We start from the raw sequence: 22880 nt of genomic DNA on the forward strand, positions 1-22880 counted from the left end.
ATCCCCATCCCTTTCCAACTTTTTTTCAAGCTTCGCTACTGGCTGCATAAATACGAATAATACTCATTATAATACAAATTTTGTAATTATTAAAAGGAGTTTGATTATGTTGTTGTACGAAAAAGTTGATGACTCTACCATGAGAGAATTGATTATTTTACTGTAAAACATTCAGTTATCTTTGTAGATGATTAATTACGTCATTGAAAAATATGTGAAACAATATGTATAAATATGTATAAATATGTGGTTGTTAATGTTTGACTGATAAGTCTTTTCCTAAAATAATATTGTATAACTAAAATATCAATGTATTGTAAAATTTTCAACACTATGTGTGTATTTGAATACGGATTAAAAGAGATTGGCACAATTACAATGTTTATCATTTTTAAAAAGAATTGTTTTTATTGATGTAATGGTTGAATTATAAGAATTATCACTACTAGAAAACTAGTTATTACAGACAGATATTTCCGACGGATTTTATCTTACTGAAATACAGAAGGAATTTCAGAGGGATTTTTTGTCGGAAAACAAAAAAATGGATTAGCATAAATTACAGACAAAAAAGAGAATCTGTCGATAATTCCGTCGGAAAAATTAATTTTTTTCAGTGAAAAATGATTATAGACGGAAAATCCGTCTGTAATTAAATAGACAAAACGCTGTGTTTTATTAAGTTATTACAGACGGAAAATCCGTCTGTAATTTAAATTTTCCGTCAGAAATATATTAGAATAAGGAGATGAGTCACTTTACTCCCGAATACTTCAGTTCACTTTTTTTCACGTGAATTACTCCCATGCCTTCTCTCTCTCTCTCTCCATTGAAGCTCCATTGAAGATGTGACGTCCTCTGCTGTTGTCGCCACCGCCGCCGCCGTGGCTCGCGTCGCACGAGCTCCTTCCACCGCCGCGGCTCACGTCGCACGAGCTCCTTCCACCGCCGCTCTCAATGCGTTTGCTCCTTTCGTCGTCACACGAGCTCTCTCAGCCGTGCTCTTGTTTTACGAGCTCCCTCCGCCGCCGCTCTCGCGCTGCTTCTTCTCTCCTCGCCGGAGGTTTGTCATCGTCTTCTCTCATCGCTGTTAGTTCAGGTAGGCCTCCGCCTCCTTCTCGTCCCTAGCCCTAACCCTTCCATTGTGATTCTGTTCCGATTTCATTATCCCTAGCCCTAACCCTGTCCCTTCCCTGTTTTTCTTAACCCTAATTCTCGTCCCTTAACCCTAATTTTCCGTTTGTTCTCTCTGGTTTAGAATTATGTTATATGGATCGATTTTAATCCTAATTTGTTTTTTTTTTCAGGTCCGCTGAAGGTTACACCATCTATGGTCGAGTGAAGATCCCTAGCAGTATGCTTTGTTTTTCTTTTTTGTCACTCTGATTTTTATTTTCTTACTTTTTAGTTAATTCAAAATCTAATTGTTGGATGGTGACTGATGCGAATAACCATTGCATTTGAATTGGCAGATTTTTTATATTTTGTTCAATAAACTTTAGAGTGTATCTGATAATGTTAATTGAGTGGAATTCAGCAAGGTTTTGCTAGAGTTCATTGTGGTGTGCATCCATTCTTTTGTGTGCATCCATTCCTTGCATCCATTTCTTGTTAATGGTGTGCATAAATTTGTTTGCAGATTTAGGAACAAAAGACTATATAATTCCTGGAAAAGTGTCGAATGTCAAAGTCATACTCAATGGTGGTCAGAGAGTTACTTTTTTGAGGCCTGATGGATATTTCTCATTGTATCCTTTAATTTACATCTTCATTTTAAACTCATTTCAATTTGCATGATAACTGCTATTACAATAATACTTCAGGTCATGTTTAATTTGATTTCTGTTTGCTGTCCTGATATTGCTTTTGCAAAGTTATAGTTAATGATAGTATTTTGTTGTTGAGCAACAAACTAGTTCCTTAACATGTTTGCTTTAAGCCACAACGTCCTAAATATTTCTTGATGGATGCTTCATGAGGTCTGAAAATTATAACTTCTTTGATGAGTATGCAGGGCCAGGGGACAAGGCTGTTTGTGGCAACAAAACTAGGACGAATTCGAGTTTTCGAGCGGCCACAAAGCAGACGCTTTTGGAAGTAGTTCAAGCTGCACCAAACAGCATAGGATACTATGCAAGAGGGAAGGTTGATGTTTCTGGAAGGGTAAATAAATCTGCTTATGTTTTGGCTAATTGTTCGAAGAGTTTGAACAGTAGTTCTTGCAAAGTATGTCTTGAGAATTCTGTAAATGCATCTATTCACAACCCTTAACAATATATATAGCATTGTTAATTTATTATCTCTCTCTGTGGTGCTAGAAGGTGCTGAATTAAGGAGAGAAGAGAGAGAGAATTTTGGAGAAGGTTTGAAGTGATTGGATTTCACAGTTATATGCATTAAAAGCTATCTAAGGCCATAGAGCAGTTACAATGAAATATATGCACGGCTTCAATAATAATAATAATATCAAATACATGCCGTAAACTACAAGGTTTGCACTTTCCATCTACTTCTAACTGCTTTCACTATTTACCTTATTATTTTTAAGATCACTTCACTACACTACTGCTCTTCTTTTCTTTTTAGTTTGTGGCCTTAATTCTCTATCCTTAATTCTTTGAGAGAACTTGAAGCTGCTACTAATGGATTGTGTGAAGAGAATGTGATTAGTGAAGGTGGTTATGGCATTGTTTATTCTGGCGTTCTAAGTGATGGTACCAAAGTTGCTGTCAAGAATCTCTTGAATAACAAGTATGTGTTCTTTTCTTATTCTTCAATTCAATTATCGGTTTTGAATTCTTCTGTTGGTTCATATTTTGTGTGGTTTAATTTGACATCAATTTGGTGATAACCATTTCAATAGTGCCATTCCTTCCTTGAATTCACTTAAGTTTTACAAGTTTAGGTGAAATCTTGAGTTTGATTACCTTGCTTCCCAGCTTGTTTGTTTTGCATGTTTCATTTGATGATTCTGCTTGATTTTTTTCAATAAAACTGAAATGTCTTAATTGCCTAATGATCAATGGTATTCTAATCTCCATAATTTGACTGAAAAGCGCATACATTTGTGTTAGGCATCTCGGCCATCAGCACTTCCTCCAAATATGAGGGACACATTATATCATGGATTGCCCAATAGTATTAAGACTATCCTTCAATCTAGGTTGCAAAATATGGATATCACTAAAGAGTTATGATATTCAATCTTGGTGTTTAATTAATTAATTGCTCAATGAAGACTGGAATATTATTTTTTCCTAATGAAATATGCTAAGTGGAAATTTTTGTGTAGCTTTCCATGACTCCGGTCAAAGCTGAGATGGACAAGACTCTCCAATGGCTAACGCCAATTGCTACAAATACGACTAAGTAAGACATAGAGAATGCTATGCTTCAAATAACTAATATTCCAGCATCTGTTTAAAATAATTATGTCATATTCATGTATCTGGCATAGCACACCAAGGGTTTGGTTGGGTTGGTGAATGGGCAAATGGAGTAGGGTTAGTTACAAACATGATGAACCTTCCCTCTTTATATTCATTCATTCATATATGATAATAAAATTTTATTCTTATTTATTTATTCAGGAATAATAATGAGTTTGGTGACAGCACAGGCAAGGAGAGTAATCTAATTCGCCTCCAAACACTATATTATGCTGAGAGAAATAAGATAGATTTTACATAATTGAATTGTTGACATGTCTCAACCATTTGGTTACATTTGTAAGATATAGACATCATAGTGGTAGTAGTAATGGCATTAAGCCAAATCAAGGCAAAAGTAACAGTACTCAGAAGGGTATTGACTTTCAGTCAAAGATGTTGCAATTCATAACAACCTTGGAGAGGGATAGGAACAACATAGGAACTCATCAACAACTTTCACAAGAAGATAAGAGTTTGTTGGAAGAGGTAATTGCAAGGACAAGGATCCCTGGAGTTAGCAAGAGTGAGAACCTTGCCTTGACCAACAAGAAGGAATATGCAAACAGTGGTTTCTTGCATTATAATAAGAGTGTTGGGAGTTCACCTCCTAATTGCCTAAGGTAATACTTTGACTTCAAAGATAATACTTTGACTTCAAGAATTTGGCACATCACGCGTGAGTTTTCTCTTTTCCCCAATAATGGCTGCATGGACCTTTTGTACCCCACTTGTAGGAATTTACAGCATCATTCACCATTATTCTAGTATTTTCAAGGCTATATCTCCTCACTATATTTTCCATTTCTTTTGGAGAAATGGAAAAGCTGGCTGGCTTTTACTTGGTGGTACTGTCCTCTGCATTACAGGTATGTGTGTCTTTTATCATCTTGATAATATTCATCATCATTGTCCATTGATACAGAAGTAGGAATATTATCTTTCAATTCAAGGACTTCTTTGTTTCTCTGTCAATTTATGTTATTATATTATCAACTTGGCATGCTCTGGTTTGGCTATTGACTAAATTTTCTATATGAGAATTGTGCAAAGAGAGACTTGCAGCTTAATGTTACTGGTGGTTTCTAAAATATTTTAGATTGATTTTATTTGATTTGGATCTGAAATTTAAAGAGAGAATGAAAAAAATTTGATTTCTTTTTATTGTGTTAGGAATATGGGAAGCACAGATGCCAAGTGGAAATTGGCTGATCACCCAAAGCTGCCAAAGGAAAATTAAAGCTAGTTGCTGTGGTGGTTTTGGATGGATGGGGTGAGGCCAATGCTGATCAATACAAGTGTATCCACACTGCTGAAACTCCAACCATGGATTCCCTCAAAAAGGTAGATATATAGATATAGATACTACATGGTATATGCACCCTTTTGTGGAATCTGAAATCTTTTTCTTTTTGCATATATTATGATATATTCATTCATATAATGATAAGATCTAAGATCGGTCCCCTTTTCAGGGTGTATATGTTTGCTTGATTCACTTTCTGCTCATGTATTGTTATGATTCCTAAGTTTTTGTTACCTTGTCATTGGTAGGTGAGAGGCATTCTCTTGATTTGAAGTTTATTTAGTTGGAAATTCTTGTGTTATTGAATGTGTTGGATTTGTATGATTATTGATGAGATAGAAATAGAAATGAATGGTGGAGTTGGTTGGTTTTTGTTGTTGTAGGTTGCACCTGAAAGGTGGAGATTGGTGAGGGCTCATGGGTACTGCTGTGGAACTTCCTACAGAGAATGACATGGGCAGCAGTGAAGTTGATCACTTTGTTTAAAATTAGATAAAATTGTGTAAAATTTAGTATGGTTAAAATTAGATAAAATTGTGTAAAATTTAGTATAGTTGAACAATATATTGAGGATTATAGTTGATAATACACTTTGTTTATGTTTTCAATTATATTGACTTGCTTGTTTATAATAATTTTCTTTTAGTTTTATAATACGATGAATTTGTTTATTTTTTGAAATATTATAAATATTCGAATACAAATTGGATAAAAATTTGTATTAAATTTATATTTATTTTGTATGAAAATAAGTTTATTTTGTAATTAGAAAAATAAAAAAAATTCTATTTTACCTTATCGATGGATTTATAGACGGATTTTCTATCTGTAATCAGAGTGTAAGATGATTTTTCAAAGTTTAAATTACAGACAGAAAATCCGTCTGAAAATTTGTCTGTAATTACAGACGGAAAATTCGTCTGTAATTACAGACAGAAAATCCGTTTGTAATTACAAACGAAAAATCCGTCGAAAAATTTGTCTGTAATTACAGACGGAAAATTCATCAGAAAGTTTGTCGCCTTCGAAAAATGGATGCAGAATTTACAGAGGGAAAATCCGTCAGTAACTGATAAAAATCCATCTGTAATTTTCCGATGGAAAAAAATTCGTCGGTAAATAATTTCCAACGGAGCTTTTATAGAGAGACAAAATCCGTCGATATTTTCGTCGGTAACTAAAAATCTGTCTATAATAAAGACTAAATCCGTCTGTAAATCTGTCTGTATTAATCTATTTTCTAGTTGTGTATTTATATAATAAAAATAATTTATTGTAAGGTAAATTCTATTCAATTTTTTTAAATAAAGAATAAATTATCTTTTATGATAAATTTAATTATTATTGAATGAAATGAATTATATTATCAAAATTATTAATATTAGCTCTTAATTTAATTTAAATTTTAACAACCAACTAGTTAATTATAATAAAATCACTTGAAGTTCATACATACAAAATCACACAATTTTTATATAAGTTGCTTTAACAACTATGAAATTACTAGTCATACAATAATAGCCATATAATATACATATGTACAATATTATTTATTTTTACGTATATAGACTGATGATGAATATAATTATTGGTATTGTACTGTATATGCATACAGTGCCGGAACTTGAAAATTTTTTTGGAAGAATCAGAAATTTTAATAAAAAATTATATAATAGTATTTATATTACAATAAAATTTATAAATATAATTATTTTACTTTTAAATTTATTATTAATATATAGAAATATATAGTTAAGATTAACAAAAAATAATTCTGATTTTGATTAATAAAAAAATTTTGTTTAGGTTAATAAGTCAATTTGATTTTAAATAAAAAAATTAATTTAAAAAAATAAGTTTTTACATAAAAAATTAGTTTTTGCACATAAAAATCTATTTTTATTTAGAAAACTAATTTTTTATCCAAAAACTGATTTTTCTTTTTAAAAATTGATTTTTTATTTAAATTATATAAAATCAATTATAACTTATAAATTATTTTTTAATATTTTAAAAAATTAATTTTACTTTTGATAATATTTATCTCTCAAAAATCTCAAGATTAATTATTTTTGTTATTACTTTTATTACAAATTAAATAATATAATACAACAAAATAAAGTCTTAAATTTCTAATAAAATAAAAAATATCAAAAATTTATTAATGTAAACAGTATTATACTATAATGGCATTAAATTTATAAAATTGATTTAAAAATAAAATAATAACTTTTTATTAATAACTGATATTAATACTAGTTATATTATAATTTTTATTATTCTAAAAATAAAATAATGCATGAAATTAATGAGAAGCTAAATATAATTTAGTGTTAATTCTACAATAATATTTAATTTATAATGTTAATTTAAAGATATGTTATTTGTTGTTGATTTAAAGATATGCTATTTTTTATGTCAAATAGGATATGATAAAAAATTTAAAAGAATAGTAAAAATGGATATAAAACTCAAATATATAAATTAAAAATATATCAATTTAATCAAACAAATTAATTTTAGAATATATCCCCATTTTGGTCCTCAAAGAATTTCAGACTGGACACTTTAGTCCCCAACTAAAATTAATTACTCGATTGGTCCCTAACAATTAACTCCGTCAGTCACTTAGGTCCTTTACTCCGTTAATTCTAATGGAGGATAAAATAGTCCCTGATAACTCTAATAGGGGACAAAATGGTCCCTGACCTCCTCTGTTCGGAAACGACACTGTTCTCTCCCATTTCCATCATATCTCGCATAACACTAACAGTCTAACACTATAACTTCAAACTACACAATGCACACTCTCTAAATTTAATGTCCACAAGAAAAAAAAATTTCAACTTATTCTCAACCAATTCATACTCAGGAAACTAATGCCTATGTCTCTCAACTAGTTGACGTCTTCGATGGATCTCATGAATCCAGACAGCAAGTCTGATTTGTTAACGTCCTTCAGCTTCTTCTTCGAACCAATGTTCAGTAATCGCTTCAGTTTCCATATGAGCGGCAACGGCGACATTGCTCGTTGTAATAGCTTCGATGCGAGGTCGAAGCTGTCTGCCAACTTGGACTCTGGGAAAGAAGGAATGAAGCATTCAGTGTCTATTTCAAGTGAGAATTTGCATATGATGTCGAAGGAGAATCTTCTCATGATGTCCTAATGTCTAACAGTCTATATTGCTTGCTGGAGAGTGGAGAAAGGCGTGCCCTTGGAATAGTTGTGGAACTTGGTCTTGAGGATGTCGCGGACGTTGTCAGGGTTGGAGGTGATGTTATCAAAGACGTGCAAGTGGATGCTTTTGGTGGGTGAAGTGCAGAGGAGGTGGATGTACCAGTCACAAAGATTTAGGAAGTGTGTGGTCCATGACATGTTGAGGTAGGTGCGACACGTGTGACAATTACACCATGGCTTAATGTTGGAGCTAAAGAGGAGGAAGGAAGAGATGGAAAAGAAGATTGTGAAGGTGAAGAATGAGAGCATGAATGTTAGGATTATGCGAGATGTGTCGTTTTCGAATAAAGGGATCAGGGATCATTTTGTCCCTTATTAGAGTTGTCAGAGATCATTTTGTCCCATGTTAAGAGTTTTCAGGGACCATTTTGTCTTCCGTTAGAGTTGACGAAGCCAAGGACCTAAGTGACTGACGGAATTAATTGTTAGGGACCAATCTAGTAATTAATTTTAGTTGGGGACTAAAATATCTAGTTTAAAATTCTTTGAGAACCAAAATGGGTATATGCTCTTAATTTTATTTTTTTTAAATAAAATTACTAATATTTTTACAAAAATTTTGGGGTCACCTACCTTGTCCACACAAAGCTCCACCACTGTATGCATACAATAATACTGATTTATATAATACTATTATTCTCGAATAGTATTGAATTCAAGTCTTGGGTCTAAAATAACAAATGTTGAGAGTTATGCCTCTTATAAAATCTCAAGTGTTCGAACATAATTGTCTTCCTGGAAAGAATACTCGTGGATCTATCCACCTAAAATACAAAATCCAACAACTCTTACCCATATACATTTTAAGCATATATTTAATAGCTGAGGCAATGGTACAGTGGAAGAACTATTGGCCTTCTAGCTAGAAAGCTGCACAAGGTTTGAGTCCTGGTAAAATCACGAAGTGGATAGTGTATTTGAGTGAGTATGTACGTGTCTAGGCAAAAACAAAAACATACATTTATATTAAGTTGCTTTTAATTTATATATAATTATATCAATTATCTTAAATCAATATAAAATTTATAGACATAATTTTTAATGTATAATCTTCTAATTTAATGGTGAATTACTTTGTAAAAAAAATTCCTTCAATAAAAATGTTATCTAGTAATATTATACTTAAAAATTTTACTTAATGGTACATAAATACATATAGATGGATTTTATGAAAGTTGCGGCATTTAAATAGCAAAAATATTGTGTACAAAGAAAATTAAATTAATTATTATATATTTGTATATAAATACATGTATAATTTAATTAATTTTTAATATATATTTCATATACAACAACAACAACAACAAAGTCTTGTCCCACTAAGTGGGGTCGGCTACATGAATCAAACGACCCCATTGTGCTCTGTCATGTATCATGTCTACAGAGAGACCGTTTACATGTAGATCTCGTTTGACCACCTCATGGATGGTCTTCTTAGGTCTTCTTCTACCTTTCGCCGTTTGTCCATCTTCCATCTCATCCATCCTCCAGACTAGATGTTCTATCGGTCTTCTTCTCATATGTCCAAACCACCTGAGACGCGATTCAACCATCTTTTCCACAATGGGTGCTACTCCAACTCTCTCCTTTATATCTTCATTCCTTATTTTATCCAATCGCGTATGACCACTCATCCATATCAACATCTTCATCTCTGCCACACTCAGCTTATGTTCGTGCTCCCCTTTAGCTGCCCAACACTCCGTACCATACAACATAGCCGGTCTTATAGCGGTGCGATAGAATTTACCTTTAAGTTTTAGAGGCACTTTTTTGTCGCATACAAAACCAGATGCACTCTGCCATTTTGACCAACCTGCTTGGATCCTATGACTTACATCCTGTTCAATCTCTCCATTATCCTGTATGATGCACTCAAGATACTTAAAACTTTTAACTTTTCGTAGGATGTTTTCTCCAATCTTCACCTCTATATTGGGATTTTCTCTTCTCAAACTGAACTTACATTCCATATATTCCGCCTTGCTACGGCTTATGCGTAGACCATACACTTCTAAAGCTTCTCTCCATAACTCCAACTTCTTATTTAGGTCTTCCCTTGACTCTCCCATAAGGACGATATCATCGGCAAAAAGCATGCACCATGGCACAGGCTCTTGGATGTGCTCTGTGAGTACTTCCAAGACTAATGTGAAAAGGTATGGACTTAAGGATGATTCCTGGTGAAATCCTATACCAATAGAGAATTCCTCTATCACACCACCTTGAGTCTTCACACTAGTTGTGGCCCCATCATACATGTCTTTAATTGCACGAATATATGCGATCCTTACTCTCCTCTTTTCTAAAACCTTCCATAAGACCTCCCTTGGTACCGTATCATACGCTTTTTCCAAATCAATAAACACCATATGTAGATTCCTTTTATTACTACGATACCTCTCCATCATCCTTCTTAATAGGTATATCGCTTTAGTGGTAGATCTTCCTGGCATAAATCAAAATTGGTTCTCTGTTACTTGTGTCTCTTTTCTCAACCTCCGTTCTTTCACCCTTTCCCATAACTTCATAGTATGACTCATAAGCTTAATCCCTCTATAGTTTTCGCAACTTTGTATATCCCCCTTATTCTTGTAGGTACCAAGGTGCTCTTTCTCCACTCATCAGGCATCTTCTTTAACCTTAAAATCTCATTAAAAAGCTTGGTTAACCAGTTGGTGAATACTAGTAACAAATTTAGCAAGTGAATTTTGGTGTTCTCCTAGTATGATTCATTAAATATATATTATTCATGGCATCATTTATATATATAATAATAATACTCTGCATCTAATGAGCGGATATTTTATACGCTTTTTGGGGGTAATTTCATGTAGATTTTAGTATGTTTTAATTAGTTTTTAGTAGAGTATCATTAGTTTTTAGGTAAAAATCATATTTCTGGACTTTACTATGAGTTTATGTGTTTTTCTGTGATTTTAGGTATTTTCTGACTGAAATTGAGGGAGCTGAGCAAAAATCTGATTTAGGCTGAAAAAGGACTGCTGATGCTGTTGGATCCTGACCTCCCTGCACTCGTAATAGATTTTCTGGAGCTCCAGAAGTCCAATTGACGCGCTCTTAATTGGTTTGGAAAGTAGACATCCAGGGCTTTCCAGAAATATATAATAGTCTATACTTTCTGTGAAGATAGACGATGTAAACTGGCGTTCAACGCCAGTTCCATGCTGCAGTCTGGCATCCAGCGCTAGAAACAGGTTACAAGTTGGAGTTCAACGCCCAAAACACGTTACAACCTGGCGTTCAACTCCAGAAACAGTCCAAGCACGTAAGAGGCTTAAGTCTCAGCCCAGCACACACCAAGTGGGCCCCAGAAGTGGATTTCTGCACCAATTATCTTAGTTTACTCATTTTCTGCAAACCTAGGTTACTAGTTTACTATTTAAGCAACTTTTAGAGACTTATTTTGGACCTCATGACATTTTCAGATCTGAATTTTATACACTTTGACAGCATGAGTCTCTAAACTCCATTGTTGGGGGTGAGGAGCTCTGCAGCGTCTCGATGAATTAATGCAATTATTTCTATTTCTCCATTCAAACGTGTGTGTTCCTATCTAAGATGTTCATTCGCGCTTAATTATGAAGAAGGTGATGATCCGTGACACTCATCACCTTCCTCAATCCATGAACATGTGCCTGACAACCACCTCCGTTCTACATTAGATTGAATGAGCTTCTCTTAGATTCCTTAATCAGAATCTTCGTGGTATAAGCTAGAATTGATGGCGGCCGCTCTTGAGGATCCGGAAAGTCTAAACCTTGTCTGTGGTATTCCGAGTAGGATTCAAGGATTGAATGGCTGTGACGAGTTTCAAACTCGCGATTGCTGGGCGTGATGACTGATGAGCGGATAATTTATACGCTTTTCGGCATTGTTTTTAGTATGTTTTTATTATATTTTAGTTAGTTTTTATTGTATTTTTATTAGTTTTTAGTTAAAATTCACTTTTCTGGGCTTTACTATGAGTTTGTGTGTTTTTCTGTGATTTCAGGTATTTTCTGACTGAAATTGAGGGACCTGAGCAAAAATCTGATTCAGAGGCTGCAAAGGACAGTAGATGCTGTTGGATTCTGACCTCCCTGCACTCGAAGTAGATTTTCTGGAGCTACAGAAGCCCAATTGGAGCGCTCTCATTTGCGTTGGAAAGTAGACATCCTGGGCTTTCCAGCAATATATAATAGTCCATACTTTGTCCGAGATTTGATGACCCAAACCGGCATTGCAAATCAGCTTCAGAATTCCCGGCGTTTAACGCCGAAACTGGCACAAAAATTGGAGTTAAACGCCCAAACTGGCATAAAAGCTGGCGTTTAACTCCAGAAAAAGTCTCTATACATGAAAGCTTCAATGCTCAGCCCAAGCACACACCAAGTGGACCTCGGAAGTGGATTTTTACGTCATTTACTCATTTCTGTATACCCTAGGTTACTAGTTCACTATTAATAGGATCTTTTGACATTGTATCTGGACCTCATGACACTTTACACGTTTCTTATTGTATCTTCTACGGCATGAGTCTCTAAACGCCATGGTTGGGGGTGAGGAGCTCTGCTGTGTCTTGATAGATTAATGCAATTACTACTGTTTTTCATTCAATCATGCTTGCTTCTATTCTAAGATATCACTTGTTCCTAAACCTGATGAATGTGATGATCCATGACACTCATCATCATTCTCACCTATGAACGTGTGCCTGACAACCACCTCCGTTCTACCTTAGATTGAGTAGATATCTCTTGGATTCCTTAATCAGAATCTTCGTGGTATAAGCTAGAATTGATGGCGGCATTCAAGAGAATCCGGAAGGTCTAAACCTTGTCTGTGGTATTCTGAGTAGGATTCAAGGATTGAATGACTGTGATGAGCTTCAAACTCCTGAAGGCTGGGCGTTAGTGACAGACGCAAAAGAATCACTGGATTCTATTCCGACCTGATTGAGAACCGACAGATGAATAGCCGTGCTGTGACAGAGCGCGTTGAACATTTTCACTGAGAGGATGGGAGGTAGCCATTGACAACGGTGAAATCCTACATACAGCTTGCCATGGAAGGAGCCTTGCGTGCTTGAAGAAGAAGACAGTAGGAAAGTAGAGATTCAGAAGATAGAGCATCTCCAAAACCTCAACCTGTTCTCCACTACTGCAAAACAAGTATTTATTTCATGTTCTTCTATTTTTCACAATTAAACCTGATAATTATTTATATCCTGACTAAGAGTTACAAGATAACCATAGCTTGCTTCAAACCGACAATCTCTGTGGGATCAACCCTTACTCACGTAAGGTATTACTTGGACGACCCAGTGCACTTGCTGGTTAGTTGTACGGGATTGCAAAAGTGTGATTGCAATTTCATGCACCAAGTTTTTGGCGCCGTTGCCGGGGATTGTTTGAGTTTGGACAACTGACGGTTTATCTTGTTGCTTAGATTAGGACTGTTTTATTTTTGTTGGTTTAGAGTCTTTTATTTGAGTTTAGTTTCATATTTTAAGTTTGGTGTCAATTGCATGCTTTTGTTTTCTTTTAATTTTTCGAATTTGCATGTTCTTAGTCCTTTCTTGATCTTTAAAATTCTAAGTTTGGTGTCTTCTTTGTGTTTTCTTTTAAAATTTTCGAAAATTTGTGTTTGATTTTCTAAAAATTTTAAGTTTAGTGTCATTTTGTTGTTTTTCTCTTTCCTCATTTCAAAAATCAAATCTTTTTCAAAATAATTTTCAATCATATCTTTTTAATTGCTAATTCTAAAATCTTTTTAATTAATTGATTGATTTAGTTTTCAATTTGCTTTGATTTTATTTTCTTTTAGTTTTCAAAATTTTATTTTATTTTCCATTTTTTTATTTTATTATTTTCGGTCATTTTAAAAAAACAACAAAAAAAACAAAAAAATAATAATAATAATCTACTTGCAATCCATATCATCTCCCTTTCTCCATCATGGACCTAAGTGGAATTGAGCAGTCCAGAAGGACTCTGGGGTCATATGCTAATCCCATTACAGCTGCATATGGGAGTAGCATCTGTATACCTCCCATTAAAGCAAGCAGCTTTGAGCTAAATCCTCAACTCATTATCATGGTGCAGCAAAATTGCCAGTATTTCGGTCTTCCACAAGAAGAACCTACTGAGTTTCTAGCATAATTCTTACAAATTGCTGACACAGTACGTGATAAAGAGATGGATCAGGATGTCTACAGACTATTACTGTTTCCATTTGCTGTAAAAGATCAAGCTAAGAGGTGGTTGAATAACCAACCTATAGCAAGCATAAAGACATGGAAACAGTTATCAGACAAATTCCTGAATCAATTTTACCCTCCAAAAAGGATGACACAGCTAAGGCTGGATATCCAAGGCTTTAAACAAGAGGATAATGAATCCCTTTATAATGCCTGGGAGAGGTACAGAGGTATGCTAAGAAAATGCCCCTCTGAAATGTTTTCAGAGTGGGTACAGTTAGACATCTTCTACTATAGGCTTACAGAAAAAGCTCAGATGTCTCTGGACCACTCAGCTGGTGGATCTATACACATGAGGAAGACGATTGAAGAGGCTCAAGAGCTCATAGATACGGTTGCTAGAAATCAATATCTATACTCAAGCAGTGAGCCCTCTACAAAAGAAAAAGCTTTGGCAGTAACTGCTAATCCTAATCCTCAAGAACAGATTATTGAGCTTAATCAACAATTACTTCTTATGACAAAACAATTAGCAGAATTTAAAGAGATGCTCCAAGACACTAAAAATGCTAACAAGAATATGGAAGCACAATTGAATCAGACAAGACAGTAACTATCTAAACAGATAACAGAAGAATGCCAAGCTGTTAAATTAAGGAGTGGAAAGACATTGAATGTATCAACTCAAAGCAGCAGAAAGCTAAGAAAGGAACAACTGACAGAGGATGACCAACCAACTACCCAAATCCTTCTGAGGACAGTAAGAGCCTAGAGAGGAATGATTCTGGCGTTCAAACACCAGAAAAGGGTAAGAAAGTGGCGTTAAACGCCCAATGGGTAGCCACTTCTGGCGTTCAAACGCCAGAAAAGGGTTGCAATCTGGCGTTAAACGCCCAAAAAGCACCCTATCATGACGTTCAAACGCCACAAAGGGGTCAGACACTTGCAAGTGCTGATAACAACCCCCTTAAGCAGGCTTCTCCAACCACTTCTGTAGGAAATAAACCTGCAGCAACTAAGGTTGAAGAATATGAAGCCAAGATGCCTTATCCTCAGAAACTCCGCCAAGCGGAACAGGATAAGCAATTTGCCCGCTTTGCAGACTATCTAAGGACTCTTGAAATAAAGATTCCGTTTGCAGAGGCACTTGAGCAAATACCTTCTTATGCTAAGTTCATGAAAGAGATCTTAAGTCATAAGAAGGATTGGAGAGAAACTGAAAAAGTTTTTCTCAATGAAGAATGCAGTGCAGTTGTTTTAAAGAGCTTACCAGAGAAGCTTAATAATCATGGAAGCTTTATGATACCATGCACATTAGAGGGTACTTGTACCAAGAAAGCTCTATGTGATCTTGGGGCAAGTATCAACTTAATACCTGCATCCACTATCAGAAAGCTTGGCTTGACTGAAGAAGTCAAACCAACCCGAATGTGCCTCCAACTTGCTGATGGCTCCATTAAATATCCATCAGGTATAATTGAGGACATGATTGTCAAGGTTGGGCCATTTGCCTTTCCCACTGACTTTGTAGTACTGGAAATGGAGGAGCACAAGAGTGCAACTCTCATTCTAGGAAGACCTTTCCTAGCAACTGGACGAACCCTCATTGACGTCCAAAAAGGGGAATTAACCCTGAGAGTCAATGAGGATGAGTTCAAGTTGAATGTTGTCAAAGCTATGCAGCATCCAGACACATCAAATGACTGCATGAGCGCTGATAGTATTGACTCTTTGGTGGAGGAGGTCAATATGACTGAAAGTCTCGAATCAGAGCTAGAGGACATCTTTAAAGATGTTCAGCCTGATCTGGAGGAACTAAAGGAAATAAAAGAAATTCTGAAAATTCCTCAAGAAGAAGATAAGCCTCCTAAACCCGAGCTCAAGCCACTACCACCATCCCTGAAATATGCATTTTTGGAAGAAGGTGACACTTTTCCAATGATCATAAGCTCTGCTCTAAATCTACAGGAAGAGGAAGCACTAATTCAAGTGCTAAGGACACACAAGACAGCTCTTGGGTGGTACATAAGTGATCTTAAGGGCATTAGCCCAGCAAGATGCATGCACAAGATCCTATTGGAGGATGATGCTAAGCCAGTGATTCAACCACAAAGGCGGCTAAATCCAGCCATGAAGGAGGTGGTGCAGAAAGAGGTCACTAAGTTACTAGAGGCTGAGATTATTTATCCTATTTCTGATAGCCCCTGGGTGAGCCCTGTCCACGTTGTCCCCAAGAAGGGAGGCATGGCAGTGGTTCATAATGAAAAGAATGAACTGGTTCCTACAAGAATAGTTACAGGGTGGCGTATGTGTATTGACTACAGAAGGCTCAATACAGCCACCAGGAAGGATCATTTTCCTTTACCATTCATAGACCAGATGCTAGAGAGACTGGCAGGTCATGAATATTACTGCTTTTTGGATGGCTATTCAGGTTACAACCAAATTGCAGTAGATCCTCAGGACCAAGAGAAAACAGCATTTACATGTCCTTCTGGAGTATTTGCCTACAGAAGGATGCCTTTTGGTCTGTGCAATGCACCTGCAACCTTTCAGAGGTGCATGCTCTCTATCTTCTCAGATATGGTAGAGAAATTTCTGGAAGTCTTCATGGATGACTTTTCAGTATTTGGAGACTCATCCAGCTCCCGCCTTAACCATCTAGCACTTGTTCTGAAAAGATGCCAAGAGACCAACCTAGTTTTAAACTGGGAAAAATGTCACTTTATGGTGACTGAAGGGATTGTCCTTGGGCATAAAATTTCAAACAAAGGAATAGAGGTGGATCAAGCTAAAGTTGAAGTAATTGAAAAATTACCACCACCTACCAATGTTAAGGCAATCAGAAGCTTTCTGGGGCATGCAGGATTCTACAGAAGGTTTATAAAGAATTTTTCAAAAATTGCCAAACCTCTGAGTAATCTGCTAGCTGCTGACACTCCATTTATTTTTGATAATGAGTGTCTGCAGGCGTTTGAGACTCTGAAAGCTAAGCTGGTCACAGCACCAGTTATCTCTGCACCAGACTGGACATTACCATTTGAACTAATGTGTGATGCCAGTGACCATGCCATTGGTGCAGTATTGGGACAAAGGCATGGTAAGCTTCTGCACGTCATTTATTATGGCAGCCGTATTCTAAATGATGCACAGAAGAACTACACAACCATAGAAAAGGAGTTACTTGCAGTGGTTTATGCCATTGACAAGTTCAGATCTTATTTAGTAGGATCAAAAGTGATTGTGTACACTGACCATGCTGCTCTTAAATATCTACTCACAAAGCAGGATTCAAAACCCAGGCTCATAAGATGGGTGTTACTTCTGCAAGAGTTTGATATAGAAATAAGAGACAGAAAAGGGACAGAGAATCAAATAGCTGATCACCTGTCCCGAATAGAACCAGTAGCAGGAGCATCCCTCCCTCCTACTGAAATCTCTGAAACCTTTCCGGATGAGCAATTGTTTGCTATTCAGGAAGCTCCGTGGCTTGCAGACAGTGTAAACTATAAGACTCAAGGGTCTCCTTCTGTAACCATGGAGAGGAAGCATGAAAAGCTTCTCTCAAAACAGAGTCAAACAGAGCCCCCACAGTCAAACTCTAAGTTTGGTGTTGGGAGGCCACAACCAACTTCTAAGTTTGGTGTTGAACCCCCACATTCAAACTCTAAGTTTGGTGTTGGGAGGTTCCAACATGACTCTAAGTATCTGTGAGGCTCCCTGAGAGCCCACTGTCAAGCTACTGACATTAAAGAAGCACTTGTTGGGAGGCAACCCAATGTTATATTTATCTATTTTCCTTTAATTTATGTTTTTTGTAGGTTGATGATCATGGGAAGTCACAAAATCAATTGAAAAAGCAAAAACAGAATGAAAAACAGAAAGAAAAATAGCACACCCTGGAGGAAAACTTGCTGGCGTTTAAACGCCAATAAGGGCAGCAAATGGGCGTTTAACGCCCAGTCTGGCACCATTCTGGGCGTTTAACGCCAGAAAGGGGCACCAGACTGGCGTTAAACGCCAGGAAGGGGCAAGAAGCTGGCGTTAAACGCCAGAAATGGGCACCAGCCCGGCGTTTAACGCCAAAATTGGAAGAAGAAACATTTTTGCTCGCCACTTGGTGCAGGGATGAATTTTCCTTGACACCTCAGGATCTGTGGACCCCACAGGATCCCCACCTACCCCACCACTCTCTCTCTTCTTCACCCATTCACCAATCACCTCAATACCTCTTCCCCAAAAACCCCTCTTCAAATCCCACCATTCTCTTCACCACTCACATCCATCCTTCAAAAAACCCCACCTACCCTACCCCTCTCTCCACCCCTATATAAACTCATCTTCACCCCCTCATTTTCATACATCATACATACCACTTCTCCATCTCCTCCATTTTCTTCTTCTTCTACTCCTTTCTTTCTTCTTTTGCTCGAGGACGAGCAAACCTTCTAAGTTTGGTGTGGTAAAAGCATTGCTTTTTGTTTTTCTATAACCATTTATGGCATCTAAGGCCGGAGAAACCTCTAGAAAGAGGAAAGGAAAGGCAAAAGCTTCCACCTCCGAGTCATGGAAGATGGAAAGATTAATCTCAAAAGCTCATCACTAAGAAAAGGGTGGAGCACCAAGAACATTCCATCCTCCTCCATGAAATTAAAGAAGATCAAAGAATCATGAGAGAGGAGCAACAAAGGCAAGGAAGAGGCATTGAGGAGCTCAAGCACTCCATAAGATCTTCAAGAGGAAGAACAAGCCGCCATCACTAAGGTGGACCCGTTCTTTAATCTCCTTGTTCTTTATTTTCTGTTTTTCAAATTTTTATGCTTGATGTTCTATCTATGTTTGTGTCTTCACTACATGATCATTAGTATCTTAGTGTCTATGCCTTAAAGCTATGAATGTCCTATGAATCCATCACCTCTCTTAAATGAAAAATGCTTTAATCACAAAAGAACAAGAAGTACAGGATTTCGAATTCATCTTTGAAACTAGTTGAATTAGTTTGATGTAGTGACAATACTTTTTGTTTTCTGAATGAATGCTTGAACAGTGCATATGTCTTTTGAATTTATTGTTTAAAGAATGTTAAATTTGTTGGCCCTTGAAAGAATGATGGAAAAGGAGAAATGTTATTGAGGATCTAAAAAAATCATCAAATTGATTCTTGAAGCAAAAAAAAAAAAAGAAGAAGAAAGAGCAAGTAGAAAAAGCCAATAGCCCTTTAAACCAAAAGGTAAGGGTAGAAATAAAAAGTGATCCAAGGCAAAAAGAGTGTGCTTAAGAACCCTGGACACCTCTAATTGGGGACTCTAGCAAAGCTGAGTCACAATCTAAAAAGGTTCACCCAGTTATGTGTCTGTGGCATGTATGTATCCGGTGGTAATACTGGAAGACAGAGTGCTTTGGGCCACAGCCAAGACTCACAAAGTAGCTATGTTCAAGAATCATTATACTTAACTAGGAGAATCAATAACACTATCTGAATTCTGAGTTCCTATAGATGCCAATCATTCTAAACTTCAAAGGATAAAGTGAGATGCCAAAACTGTTCAGAAGCAAAAAGCTACTAGTCCCGCTCATCTAATTGGAGCTAAGTTTCTTTGATATTTTGGAGTCTATAGTATATTCTCTTCTTTTTATTATATTTGATTTTCAGTTGCTTGGGGACAAGCAACAATTTAAGTTTGGTGTTGTGATGAGCGGATAATTTATACGCTTTTTGGTATTGTTTTTAGTATGTTTTTAGTATATTTTAGTTAGTTTTTATTATATTTTTATTAGTTTTTAGTTAAAATTCACTTTTCTGGGCTTTACTATGAGTTTGTGTGTTTTTCTGTGATTTCAGGTATTTTCTGGCTGAAATTGAGGGACCTCAGCAAAAATCTGATTCAGAGGCTGAAAAGGACTGCAGATGCTGTTGGATTCTGACCTCCCTGCACTCGAAGTGGATTTTCTGGAGCTACAGAAGCCTAATTGGCGCGCTCTCAATTGCGTTAGAAAGTAGACATTCTGGGATTTCCAGCAATATATAATAGTCCATACTTTGCCCGAGATTTGATGGCCCAAACTGGCGTTGCAAATCAGCTTCAGAATTCCCAGCGTTTAACGCCGGAACTGGCACAAAAATTGGAGTTAAACGCCCAAACTGGCATAAAAGCTGGCGTTTAACTCCAGAAAAAGTCTCTACACATGAAAGCTTCAATGCTCAGCCCAAGCACACACCAGGTGGACCCTGGAAGTAGATTTTTACGTCATTTACTCATTTCTGTATACCCTAGGTTACTAGTTCACTATTAATAGGATCTTTTGACATTGTATCTGGACCTCATGACACTTTACACGTTTCTTATTGTATCTTCTACGGCATGAGTCTCTAAACCCCATGGTTGGGGGTGAGGAGCTCTACTGTGTCTTGATGGATTAATGCAATTACTACTGTTTTTCATTCAATCATGCTTGCTTCTATTCTAAGATATCACTTGTTCCTAAACCTGATGAATGTGATGATCCGTGACACTCATCATCATTCTCACCTATGAACATGTGCCTGACAACCACCTCCGTTCTACCTTAGATTGAGTAGATATCTCTTGGATTCCTTAATCAGAATCTTCGTGGTATAAGCTAGAATTGATGGCGGCATTCAAGAGAATCTGGAAGGTCTAAACCTTGTCTGTGGTATTCTGAGTAGGATTCAAGGATTGAATGACTATGACGAGCTTCAAATTCCTGAAGGCTGGGCGTTAGTGACAGACGCAAAAGAATCACTAGATTCTATTCCGACCTGATTGAGAACCGACAGATAAATAGCCGTGCTGTGACAGAGCGCGTTGAACATTTTCACTGAGAGGATGGGAGGTAGCCATTGACAACGGTGAAAACCTACATACAGCTTGCCATGGAAGGAGCCTTGCGTGCTTGAAGAAGAAGACAGTAGGAAAGCAGATATTCAGAAGATAGAGCATCTCCAAAACCTCAACCTGTTCTCCACTACTGCAAAACAAGTCTTTATTTCATGTTCTTCTATTTTTCACAATTAAACCTGATAATTATTTATATCCTGACTAAGAGTTACAAGATAACCATAGCTTGCTTCAAACCGACAATCTCCGTGGGATCGACCCTTACTCACGTAAGGTATTACTTGGACGCCCAGTGCACTTGCTGGTTAGTTGTGCGGGATTGCAAAAGTGTGATTGCAATTTCGTGCACCAATGACAAACGCAAAAGGATCAATGGATCCTATTCCAACATGATCGAGAACCAACAACTGATTAGCCGTGCTGTGATAGAGCATCTGGACCGTTTTCACTGAGAGGATGGGAGGTAGCCACTGACAATGGTGACACCCTACATACAGCTTGCCATGGAAGGAACTTTGCACTTTGGAATTGAGTTGAATATTACATTACAGGAATTCAGAAGACAAAGCATCTCCAAAACTCCAACATATTCTCCATTATTAAAGTAACAATTATTTATTTCACGTTCTTTTATTTTTCTAATAATTCCAACTGATAATTTTTATTGATATCCTGACTAAGAATAATAAAATAAACATAGCTTGCTTCAAACCAATAATCTCCGTGGGATCGACCCTTACTCACGTAAGGTATTACTTGGACGACCCAGTGCACTTGCTGGTTAGTTGTGCTAATTGTCAAAGAGTGGGATTGCATTTCGTGCACCAAGTTTTTGGCGCCGTTGCTGGGGATTGTTCGAGTTTGAACAACTAAAGGTTTATTTTATTTCTTAGATTAGGAAGATTTTGGCAATTGGGTCAGAGTCTTTTTTTTTCTTTTCAAAAATATTATTTTTCTTTATTAGTTTTTAATTTTTCTTTGAGTCTAGTGTCTTGTTATAAGTTTGGTGTTAATTGCATGTTTTATATTTTACTTTAAAATTTTCGTATAAGTGTTAGTTGTTCTTCCTTGATCTTCAAGTTGTTCTTGTTTATTTTTCTTATTTGATCTTTAATTTTTCTCGATCTGTGTCTTTTCTTATTTCACTTGTGTTCTTTTTAAAGCATTAATCTTCCAAAAGAAATATACCTATTTAGAACAAGTGTTACATTTACTGCCCAATTGGCTAGAGCGTTGGTCTATGTTCTTGGTAATTGGGTATCTTTATCTCAAAACTTTTTTTTTCAAAAATAATTTTTCTTGATTTAATCTTGTGCCAAACTTTAAGTTTGGTGTTTTCTTGTTAATCTTTTCATAATTTTCGAAAATTTTATTAAAATTTTCTAAAAATTTTAAGTTTGGTGTTCTTTCTTTTGTTCTTGGTGTTCTTGTGAATCTTCAAGGTGTTCTTGAGTCTTTCTTGTGTTTTGATCTTAAAATTTTTAAGTTTGGTGTTCCTTGGTGTTTTCCCTCCAAAATTTTCGAAAACAAGGAGCATTAGATCTAAAAATTTTAAGTCTTGTGTCTTTTATGTGTTTTTCTATTTCATCATAAAATTCAAAATTCAAAAAATTACCTTTTCTAACTAATTTTAAACTATTTGTTTTGAAATTTTTTTATAAAAATTCAGATTTAAATTTAAATTTTTTTTCAAATATTTATTTTAATTGTTAATTTTCTTTCTTTATTTATTTTATTTTTATTTTTATTTCGGTTTTTATTTTATTTTATTTTATTATTTTGAAAATCAATTTTCTTTATATAATAAATTAAATAAAATAAACAATATCAACATCCATACCATCTC

General features: G+C 35.9%; 1 pseudogene; it reads left to right on the plus strand.

The window, feature by feature from the left end:
* The first annotated feature begins 957 nt into the window (after window positions 1–957).
* Window positions 958–5186, plus strand: LOC130949914 (protein PSK SIMULATOR 2-like; annotated as a pseudogene).
* The last annotated feature ends 17694 nt before the right edge of the window (window positions 5187–22880 follow it).

Source organism: Arachis stenosperma, chromosome 9 (assembly GCF_014773155.1).
Source record: "Arachis stenosperma cultivar V10309 chromosome 9, arast.V10309.gnm1.PFL2, whole genome shotgun sequence".
Classification (NCBI taxonomy): domain Eukaryota; kingdom Viridiplantae; phylum Streptophyta; class Magnoliopsida; order Fabales; family Fabaceae; genus Arachis; species Arachis stenosperma.